General features: G+C 36.9%; 1 protein-coding gene across 1 annotated transcript in view; it reads left to right on the top strand.

The window, feature by feature from the left end:
- plch2a (phospholipase C, eta 2a) overlaps positions 1-12,519 on the top strand; it is a 153,798-nt gene that overhangs the window by 6,922 nt on the left and 134,357 nt on the right. The gene's annotated exons all lie outside the window — the stretch shown is intronic.

Genomic DNA, 12,519 nt, shown 5'->3' with positions numbered 1-12,519 from the left:
CTAAACAAATTAGTCGCAGAGCTCTATCCAGACTTCTTTTAATCCAGATTCCAGACTCAAAGAAATCATGTCGTACTGTCATTTTTGCTGCTGGTAAAAGATGTACAACATCTCCTGACTCACTATGTGTTATCCCCCTTAATGAATCACTTATTGTTCACAAAGCTCCTGAAATGTATGTTTATGATGGCTGTTTTACACTGCAGCGATCAGTTTATTGGCTGTGTCTGACTCTTTCATGTATGTGAGGTTATCTCTCGAATCACCGTCTAATCGCATAGCACAAAGTCTAGATCAAATTAAACAGCTGGTGCTGCAGACAATTCGCCGACATTCAGCTTGCTTCTTCCTCGCGAATGAAGGACTTGTGTTTTGTGGTTTGTGTAAAGCCCCAATGGCATTAAAAAGTGAAGATCTTTCTCTAACACTGAAACATAGAACATTATTTTTATATCTCACATTTTGATCTTAAAAATATGAATTATACATATAATGTACACCGTTTGTGCTGCAAATTATTAATCTACAAAATCACTTTTTGTTATTTAACCTGTAGAATGTCTTGCCCACTAGACTTCCATTGTACGTTTATTATTATAAATGTCATATTTGTTTACTTTTACAAACTAAGGATTGAGTGTTTAACCAGTATCAAATTTCCGAGGTCAGTGTTTGAGTTAATTCAAAGTGTTTTATACTCTTTGGTAAGTGCTAAATTGCCATGACAAATCTCTAGTGATGCTAATTTCCGCAATCACAGACATGTACATGTAAATGCTGGGAATCTAATTACTGTGAACATTTCTCGTGGATTTATTTAAGCTTGCATGTCTTTGCTGTCTCAATAAGGGCAATTACTGGTAATAACTTGTTGAAGGAGATTAACACATAAAAACAATTTGCAACATCAACAGGATTCCATAACATTTACATAGGGACATGTTTCAATTAAAGGTCAGTTTAAAGGCGCCTTGATTTGATTTTGATAGCATGCTGCTTTACTATTTCTTTTAAATGAATTTATCCTCATTTGTTCCGACTGGGCGGGTTATTAAACGGCTGTGTGTGAGCATTAGAGAATTCCCCTCACACAGATCTTACTCTACATAGCTCATTTCCTTGAAGGAATTCAAAGTTGGGTTCAATAAGTGTTGTGCCACATTCAGAACTCAATTGAGAATGGAAACTCAATTTAATTCCAACGTTTAAGCAAACAAGATTTTAGATGTGTATGTGTTTGAACTAAAGGACATGTAATATTATTGTATTTTATTGAATTGAATCTTTTCTTATCATTGTGGAACAACACTTTGTTACATTAATTTACCCTGCAGTCCAGAGGCAAACAACATGAAGCAGGCTTGCATTATTAATTGCATTAATAATGATATCATTATTTAAGGTTTCGTTCAAAACTTGTTTGAATAATGAAATTAATTTTGAATTCCTGTAGATTGCAATTTCAGTAAATTCTGCTTGTCATCCCAAATTCAACATCCTGTCTATTGTTGCCAATTTAATTGAACTTCTTAATTTGAATTAACCAACCACTATCGCTGGTTTCTGCTTCTTCTTAGGGCCTGTTTACATGACACCGTTTTCAACTAAAAACGTAAAAAAATGTATGCGTTTTGGCCGTTCGTTTACATGACAACGGCGTTTTGGCTGGCTGAAAACGGGTTTCAAAGTGCAAGTTTCTGAAAACTGTCTCCATGTAAACAACAAAAACGCAAATCTCTGAAAACGATGACGTCATGCACATGCGTATTACGTGTTCAATCTACAGCATTTTTAGTCGTTTTCATGGATCCGTGTGAATGGGGATCGTTTTGCCGAAGGTGTCCTCTGTATGCGGAAAACTCGTTTTAAGCATATCGTTGTCGTGTAAACGTACCCTTAGCTTGTTTTTGGACCCAGAGATTCTGTACTCTTTCAGAAGATGTGTAATAGCGCCCCCTACCGTATAACAGAGAAAACATGAATTGTTGGAAAATTCCGTCAATGGCAGGGAAAGAGTTAATCGGGGATTCATCTAGTCCAAGTGTTTAACATCATAAGATCATCTGTTATCATTTGTTACACTCCTACCAATGGTAACTTGCCAGGACATGTTCTATGTGAACGATAATGTCAGTAACAAAATTTTCCTATTATCGAAGCTCCTTATCTTTGTACAAAAGCACCTTTTAAGTTTTCTGCATGGGCGGACTCTTTAGTTCACTTCCAAACCTTATGTCAAACTTTCCACTTTCCTATTCCACCGGCAACTTGTCCCGACAGGCTACTGTCAGAGACACCTACAAAAGCACACAAAACCATAGGCCCCATTTATCATCATCATCATCTCCTGACAGCTGTTACAGACTCCCTACGGCCCGTCACACACTCACACATTGATTACTCACTGGGCTCTGACACTTTAGGACACATTTTATTTCCAGATAGGACATATACAGTACTTTGATGCACACTGTACGTCACACATCATTACACACAACATATTTACACAATGTTGAATGTAAAGGCTCTTTTCGCAGATTTTACAAGTTGGAAAAACTGTGTTTTTGGTTCCTCTTCATGAGGTGTTATCATTCAAATCTAAAAAAAAATATTTTTGATTCAGATGCATTCTCTTATTATCCAATAGAGGGCAGAATTAGTCCTTTTGTGGTCTTAATGTTATTTTCAGAATGGCCCACTATCATACTACTCTTACCATTTCTGCAGTATTCACTACGTACTGTAATACATTGTGCATATTATGTGAAATTTGTGTATGCATAATATAGAACATGACCTACTGCTTTTGCCAAATTGTGCAGCATACGCACGACTTCCCGTGTAAACTGGTTTTATTTCAGCGGCGCTGTGTAGATATTGAATAGCATATCCCTGGGTGTTCCATTGCCAATCCACTCTGAATGTCATTATTAAGCAATAATTCTTCAACTTAACACATACCAAAATACTTCAGAGCATATCAGTAACCGAGCCACTCTACTATTCACTGCTGAATATAACGAACTGCTTTTTATTTATTTTCTGGGGTGGGGGGGCAAGTTTGGATGTGTTTCTGGTTGTCCTTGTTAAATAATTTGATGCTATCCCTCGTTTGTCATCCTTCTTCAAGAAAAAAGCATGTGAAATGGTTTACACATGTCCCTCGTGGATCCGTATAATCAGGTATACACCTTGTTATTTCCTTCCCTCTCTGTGATTTTGCCTATTTACTTTAATTTTCATCTTCATTTTGATGGGCTTGATTACTCAGGAAACAATTTTGCTTGCCTCCATAATCAAAAAAATCAGAAAAAGGCTTTGATGGTTATTTATGTAGCGCACAGCCTGAATAATCACAAAGCTAAAGTAGGCCACTGATTTTCCCCCGACTCACGTGCCCTCAATCTAGTCAACAGGCCCAAAACACCTCCCCTCCCCGCAGTATTATTAAAATAAAGCACTGCTTTCCAGAACAACACTTATTAATATTAATGTACAAAGAGAACTTGTCCTTGACCTTTCCTTTTGTACAAATCCGTTCAAAAGTTACTGTTTTATCTTTTTTGAAAGAAGTCTCTTATGTTCCAAGGCTGCATTTATTTGATCAAAATAGTTCTATAGTGAAATATTATTACAATTTAAAATAGCTGTTGTGTATTTTAATTTATTTTATAGGGATGCGCGATATATCGGCCAGACGGCCACCATATTGGTATCGGCCGATATATGTCAATCATAAGAAAATGTAATAATTGATTATTTCCTTCAGCTGAGACACTTCAGATGCGCACTGGTTGCTATATATTTATATTTAATGTGCGTAAACTACAGTTTGTATCTCTCATACAGATGCAGCTCATCTGACTCTGTTCAACTTGGTTATAGAAGTTATTTCAGGATAACACACAGGGCACATAAATTGAATTTTACAAAAAAAAAACCCCACCAATTTCACAGTTTATAGTTTTTCACATCTGTGGCAAAGATCTTCTCATTTATCTGTTGTTTGGATCCCCTTCACTGGCTTTTTTCTCTAAACCCACCATGCTCGTCATTAAATTGGGTTTGTTTGTATCACGTCTGCAGATTTGCTGGACTCTGCTGGAAGATTTTGAACTCCATTCCTCTTACTAAAAAAACACCGTATACAATATTTAATAATTGGGCTTGTTTGTATGTGGCTAAATCTTTGGCAGTGTTAGGGGATTTTAAAAGTTTTTGAACTCTCTTAATCAATATTGTAAGGTTTCTAGTCCTATACAGAGTAAAGTACCCATGTTCTGTCAGCCAATGACATTTCTTTGTAATCAGACTTGGATTTGAATGGGGGGTAGAATTGGGCACAACATCTGACATAGCTGTTAGGTTCCATGTAATACAAAAATGTAGAAAGCTAAATGTGATTTACAGTGAGTTCCCACAGTAAAGATCCCTGTGTGTGCTGATGTGGTTGTGTCTATACATGTGTTTAGTGTTGGTGCTACTCTGAAGAGCTTCAGGAATGGAATAATTGTTCAGTTGCTTATCACTGAGCGCACATGGTGTGTAAGTTATCACCACTCATGCACTTATAGTTGTGCTGAGCAAGAGAATCAACAGGCTTCAATGGCTCTCTTAAGGAAGCCATCAGGGCTAATCAGGATGATGCGAAAGGCCATCATTGTAAATCCACAGCCATTTTCCTCCCATAAATAGCCGTGCTTTATGTGTTTATGTGCTGCACTAAAAGGCACATTAAGGCAGAAATGTACTGCTATAAGATACGGACATGTTGGCTTAATAGCTTCCTTCTGTCATGATGTTTTAAGCAAGCACTTCAGGGAGGGTTCTCTAATGTTCCTACTTTGATTTTTCTACTCAGTCTCTGACCACTGTGACACACTGCGTTGCAGAAAGCTTTTCTTTTTGGAAGAATTGGAACAGAAGCCTCTGAGTCTATAAAAAACATTTCATAAAAAACATTGACAAATGAATTGCGCATTCAATTGTCCCATTGTAGCATTTTTCATAGATCTCGACATTACGTTATTGATGTGAGAACTTGTTCTGCTGTGCCTCGGAGCATCTGTCTGAATGTCTAAGGATTTCAGTGTCAATTGCACAATGTATGATTGTCGTTTATCTTTCATATAAATTAATTTAAGCAATGTTTTGGGTTCAGTGGAAGGGACTCTGGCAACAGCATTTGTGGCAGAATGTTGATTAAATCAATTCATGAATCAATCAATCAATCCACGATTTAATCCATCCATCCATCCACGCATCCATCCATACATCCATCCATCCATACATACATACATACATACATGCATAGATACATACACACACATACATACATACATACATACATAGATACATACATAGACATTTTCATACCAGAATTTTCGAAGCAATAGGTGTAGGACATCATGGAAGCATTATTTTGTATTACTACTACTAATAATAATGTATTACAAATAATAATAATGTAATAATGTAAAACCAAAGTGCATATTTATGTCTTAATTTCATCACTTTTAATGGCATTGATTGACAGTAAATTCTTGAGCCAATGTAAACGCTTCTGTGTTTACACTTTAAGCTTCTGTTGGTAATTGTGTTCAAATTCTTCTCATTTTAAATCTTGTGCAATGCTGGAAACCTCTCAGTAAAATTTCTGAAATTACAAAAACTCAGAACACCTCCAGATAAGTAGTCAATTAGACTGAAGCTTGCCTTTTTTAAAAGCTTTTCCCATTTTTGCGTGCAAATTGCTTCAAGGAGCACACTAACAGTGACCTAAAATCATTAATTTTATATGAGAACTGGCAATTGTAGGCCACAGAAGTGACAGAGACATTAGGAATCCAACTTACTGTGAATATGCAGCAACATGATGGGCCCTATTTTATTGATCTAAGCGCATGGTCTAAAGCGCACGGTACAAGTGCACTTAGGGCGCCTCCGAATCCACTTTTGTAGTTTGACGGGAAAAATGGTCGGCGCACCTGGCGCATGGTCTAAACGGGTTTTCCCTATTCTCCCGATTCCGTTTGGGCGTAACGTGCAATAAACCAATCATAGTCTCATCTCCCATTCCCTTTAAAAGCCAGTTGCGATGTACATGGCGGAATTTTCAAGCGGAAAGACTGAACGCTTCTCTAGCGAGGAAACGGATCTGCTCGTGTGCGAGGTTAAAGCGCGCAAGCAGACCATCTACGGGAAAGTGTACGAGCATTGTGGACCCGCCTATAGGCGCATATTACTAACACGCTCTTCAAATAACTAAAAAGATACTGCACTTTTTTTGAGTTGCCTCAAAATAGAAACGCGACAACAATGCGCCTGAACACACCTCGTTTTCAGACCAGCACACCCATGGCCGCACAAATGGGCACAAATGCATTTGCTATTTAAACAACGTGACGCAGGACGTGAAAATGATAACTGCGTCGGGCTGAAACTAGCAAAAAAACACTTGCGTCGCACCTCGCGCTGCACTGCGCCGGTTGTATGATAGGCCCAAAAAGTCTGTTACCAACAGGAGTAAAGTATAAAGCTCATGCGATCCCTCCTGATACTACTGATACACCAGTTGAGTAAGAACCCTTACTAGCACCAAGATTTAATCACCGTCCTTATAAACGCCCCCTTCAGGCGGTCTGGGGACGATGCACGAGCTTGCCGCTTGAAGCTGGGATTGTTGTCATCACGTAAAAGTTATTCACATTCAAAATACAATGCATTTTTATTCACACCAAATTAAAGTTTCTTTCCATTCATTGCTTGTAAATCCTGTTGCTTTGTAAATGAGATGTTAATGTGTGTTTGTAGTTTGAGAAAAGCTCTTAGTTTCATGTGCCCAGAGTCATCTCAGCCATGATTCAGCACAGGACACATGATGAGCTGCAGATGATGGATAACACCACTGAGAATATGACTTATCTCTCTCTTCCCTGGGGAAAGTGATTTAGCTCAATTTTTGCTCTTTTATCCCCAATTGTCTTGAAGAGCATGAAACCCAGAGGATGGGGGATAATGTGCAGTTGAATCCATACCTCCTGCTGGGGGATGAAATCTCACTCTCTCTTTGTGTGTGTGTGTGTGTGTGTGTGTGTGTGTGTGTGTGTGTGTGTGTGTGTGTGTGTGTGTGTGTGTGTGTGTGTGTGTGTGTGTGTGTGTGTGTGGTTGGATTGCTGTAGAAGCAGGTAAGCCTTTTGATGCATTTAGAAGCGAGTGACATCTTTCATGACAACACCTTTCATAAGCAGGTGCAGAAAACGCTGAGAAAAGTAGAGGACAAATAAAGACACAAAACACGAAGAAGTGAGGGATGATTATGGCCCTTTTCCAATTTAGAGTGAGCTACATTGCTGTCTATTGCCTATTTAGGTTTTTTAAAGGGCTTTCACATGTATATCAGTGACTAGGTGTTGATTTGAGGGAATGTAAGCGACAGTGACCACTGGCAATGCCATTTAAATTAGCAACACAGTCCGCCAATGAACATGGCAGATGGATTCTGATACAGTTGGATACAGTGGTAAAGTGTATAAAAACCTATTTGTGACAGTACAGAAATGCTGTAACCTTATTTTATTTTTTAATTGCCTATATTTAAAGGTGTAGTAAGCAATTTCTGAGAAACGCCGGAAGCACACAATACTTGTAGCCAATCAGCAGTAGGGGGCGTGTCCACTCATGATGGGAGAGGAGAGAGAGTGAGCAAGAGATTTGATCAGCAGCATCCTGAAAATGAACCTCACAACCAGGCCCACACAGAATCTCTCCTGCAGAACCCCACAGAATGCATGCTGATTTCCATAGAATTTAAAGACCTATAATTCACAAAGCTCCACAATTCCGCTAATTCCATAGTGTATCATTGCAGAAAAAAATACTGTATAGATATTTTTTTTATTGTGCATTGTCAGAGCAGTACATTTGGTGGGAAAAGAAATCATAAATGTATTTGTTTTATTTAAAGAAAATCATATAAATGTATGAAGCGTTGAAATAGCCTTTTATCCTACATCCAGGGCTCACCAGCATGGAGCAAAAGGCCCAAGTACTCACAAATAATTTAGCTAAAGTAATGTGTTTTGCTTAATATCTAATTTAATACTTGTTCAAAACAATCTTTTTTGCAAAGTTTGGACCATATTCTGTTTATAATAAAATCATTTTATTTTTAATTATATTTATTCAACAAATACACTGTACAATTTTTAAAATACAGAAAAGAATCTCATAATAATTGAAAATGGCTTTACAGTAACAATGAATGATATTTTATAATTAATCTCATTTTTTAAATATGATGGTTTCATAATAAATATAGTAATTATCTTCTTTTTATCTAATTAGTGACACTTAATGAATTATATTGACCATTTGAATCTATCCATGTCCTGTCACTAATATAAACAAAAAAGTAATCCAGCTATTAATCACATCAGTTATTGTGCCATTAGAAGTTTGTGCCATTAGAAGACAGGGGTGCTTTTTACCCTAAAAACAATTTACTATATTGAAAATATTATTTTTGTTATTGAAAAACTGATGATTTAATTACTTTAAACAAAATTGAAAATCGTTAACAAGCCCTTGTCTCAAAAAAGTTTTTTTTTTTTTTTAACTAATTTGTTACATAAATCTATAACATTTTAAAAAATCATTAAATTACGCAAAATTTCCTGCGCTGCATAGTAAACCGATCATGTTTAGAAAAGTCCTGCAGTGAGTTTTTGTGCCATTTAGTGGTTTAGAAAAAAGTCAAATCAAATGCGCATTTTATCCCAGGATTCCTTTAGCCACATTGTCCCGGCGTACTCCTCTAATGAACCATCCCTGAAGACTCAACTCACAGTCCATTTCAATACAGTTTTACTGTTAGCATGGTGCTAAGCTAACAACACAACACTAAAGCAAAAGCATTACATTGCGCATTCATTTATATATTTTGTAAAAATAGTTTTTTTTTTAAATTAATTTAGCTGTTTTTTAAAATAGCTTTTTGGTATTGAGTTATTTCAAAATGTTTCTCTCATTTCGTCTGACATCTTGTGAGGATTTTTTTAACTTAAAGTGCCTTTGAATGCAGAATGATGGTACTGCTTCTTTTTTTTTAACAGCCTTGCATCGCTTTTCCTATGATGCCTTAAAATGGAGCCTATGTAGGCATCTCACTAGATTTTAGAACATAGCCCATGTCACATTTAATTCTGCTATTCAACGACATAATACAGTAAGCAAACGGTTAATATATGTAATGCACCATTCATACGCAAAGCATACTCGTTAGGCATTCATTAGCCTTGATGATGTGATAACATGTAATATAAATGTAAATGGGCATCACTGTGCTTAGAGTCATGTATTAGACACCATTAGTGACTGTCATTTTGAAGAACTTTTTGATCTATGCCTAATAGCATTATGCTAATTGCTGGAAAGGTACCGCTGGAGCAATCTTAGCATGCAGTAGATTCAGGATTTCATTTTCAACCTTTGCTATTGCAGGCCAGATCTCAAGACGTATAATACCCCCATCACCAGCATATATATATCACTGACATTACGGTTGTATCCTGTAATTGTATATTTTGAGATGACTTGTGTTAATTTACAGTGAAACAGTAGTCAGTTAATTTACTGTAAAGTCATAGTACAAACTAGCTATAGTCTTCAGGGTGGTTGCTAGGGTGATTAATGTAGTTGCCAGGGTATTTTGGGTTGTTGCTAGTTGCTTGCTTTCCAACTTTGGTCAAAAGATTCCATTCTTTACCCCGTTTGATCATCCACCAGATAGAATTGTAAGTCTGCTTGCATACAAAAACAATAACACACCTCTCTTCAAAAAAAGAAAGAAAAGGAACCATTAAAGTTGCGATGAATATTTCTAGATATTTTCAACAGTAATGTAATGCACATCCAAGTAAAACGATTATTTATAAAGAAAAAATGGTATTGGTATCACTTTACAAGGTTTCATTAGTTAACATGAGCTAACAATGAACAATGCCACTATAGCCTTTATTAATCTTAATTAATGTTGGCTAATCTCTTTTTTTTATGTTCAGGTAAAAAGTTGTATCTGTTAGCTAATACACAGTGAACTAACATGAACATGAACATTTAAACAAACTAACTAACTTAACAAAGGTTTATTAATGCTGTAAGAATATATTGTTCATTGTTAGTTCATGATAGTTAATGCATTAAATAATGTTAACAAACGAGACCTTATTGTAAAGTGTTACTGAAAAATGTCTGTTTAGTTTCATTTAGTTTTGGTTTTGTTTTCCCTTTTCCTGTTTTGCCTGTGTTCCTGATAATTTTTAGTTTCCATGGTTTCTGATTTATCATGCACCTGTTTCTTTTCCTGTTAATGACCTCACTCTGTGTATTTAACCCTTGTGCATTGTTCAAATTCACTACCCTTTCGTTATAACTGAGTTATGGTCTGGCAAAGCGTCATAGACAAATCATTTCCAGAGGGGTGTCACCAACGGACGTCGCGGATAGACCTAAACCCAATCAGAGCGATGAAGGAGATGACGTATGCAGAGCGGCGGAGAAACATCTCCGAGTGTTGTTCTTTGCTCGGTTTTTAACAAAAAGGAAACGTTTAAATTAGGGCTGGGCGATTTGGAGCAAAAAATATATCTCGATATATTTTGCTATATCTCGATATTCGATATATATCTCGATATCTTTACAGGAAAATGGATGTGAATACAACTCAAAATATAGGCCTACAATCAATAGAAAATTAATTTTCCAAAACAGAATGTAACCAAATGAGAAAAATTAAACACAGGGCCTGAATTTCGTCATCATTATTAATCACGTGATTCATATACAGAAACTGAATAAAGTAATCAAATGGAAAATAACACTGAGTAGTATTTTAGTCCTGCATAAATTAAATACATAGGTTATTAATCCTGATTCCTTTAACTTAAAGCTATCTTTTGTTGTATTGACAACAAAATGAATGACACACATATGGCTGCCGTCACTTTAAGAGGTAGTGCACGGATCCTGTGTTCATTATACTGGCATGCGTTTTATGCTTATTAAAGACAAAACCGACTATGTTTAGAGTATACTCACGACGACCGAAATTGACAATTTAGCGTGTTAAAGCAATATAATCCGCGAAAAATAACTTTTGTTACTGGCCAGCTGTTCTTAAGGCGGATTTTCTATGAATGTGCGCATAGAAAATAATCTCTCAGAGAGCGCGCGAGCACTGATTAGTTTAAAATCGCTGGAATGTTTAAACTGGTAAGACTTAAAAAGACGTGCAAATGGTAAACTTCAGTCACGATGCACTGCTGGCCCGATTGTGCGAGTGAATATCCATCATGTCCCGACTCCTAAACGCGAGTGTGTTTTATCGCCGCAGCTCTTGATGCTTGCCTTGCACAACACATTATGAGAGACGAGAAAGAAGCGGCACCGCTGAACACTCACGCTGTTTGTGAAATTGCGTCTGGCAGATAGTTGTTAAAAGAATGATTTGATTTTATAATCTGTGTGGATTACGATTGCGGGAATTTCCCGCATTATAAATGGGAGACCTGCGGGAATGATTAGAATTATGCGCAATACCCGCGCCGAAATTCGAGCCCTGCAATTGTTTAAAACAAGACGTTTGTAGTAGCCTTCTGATTACTGGAGTCCATTAATCGAACTTCCATGCCTCTTATATAGTAATTATATATTGTAGTATGTAGGCTACCAATTTACTAATGCAATTAATGCTCACACTCGGTTTCTCTCGTGCTCTGTCGCTCGCGCGCAGACACACTCGGAGTTCTGTAGCCTCCGGGCTGGTTGCGGATGAGACAATTGTTGAATGAGACAACACGCGAGGTGAGGGGGAACAAAAGCAAGGAGGCGGGGGCGAGCACAGCACAGAGAAGGCAAACAAGCAAAGTGGCGAAATCAGGATTAAATATAAACAATATATCGATATAAACGATATGTCAAAATCCATATCGTGTTTAAAAAATATCTCGATATATTTTAAATATCGAGATATCGCCCACCCCTAGTTTAAATCGCTTAAAACAGACGCGATAGCTGATTCGAACAAGTGATGTTCGACGGCGGCATCCATCTTTGTAATGTAAGCTACAAAATCTGCTTCAAAATCCCAGCGCTGTCGTCATCGTGTAAAGCCCGCCCCAACGTTTCTGATTGGTGCCTCGATTTCGACGGATTGGAAATGGGTTTGAATGAGCTCTTTGCCAGACTAACTTTCAGAGCAAATCTAAATTTCCCAGGCTACTTTCGTTATGTTTGTGGCTGAAAAAAGCAACTACTTTAAACTGCTGTAAAAATGTATCAGATAAATATATATTTTTTTAATTTTTTCGCATAAATCTATTAATCAACCTCAGTCCTGATCAAAACTACTAAATGTTTAAAAAAAAATCAGGATTTTAACTCTTTAATTGCCAAATTCATAAATGATGTCACTGATTTGGGGGGAAAAACACACACAAAATGATTTATTTTCAAAATAAA

The sequence above is a fragment of the Rhinichthys klamathensis genome, unplaced genomic scaffold, assembly GCF_029890125.1.
Source record: "Rhinichthys klamathensis goyatoka isolate OS25496 unplaced genomic scaffold, OSU_Roscu_1.1 h1tg000040l_1, whole genome shotgun sequence".
Lineage (NCBI taxonomy): Eukaryota > Metazoa > Chordata > Actinopteri > Cypriniformes > Leuciscidae > Rhinichthys > Rhinichthys klamathensis.
Note: the sequence above shows the minus strand (reverse complement) of the source record. Positions and strands in the feature narration are given on the sequence as shown.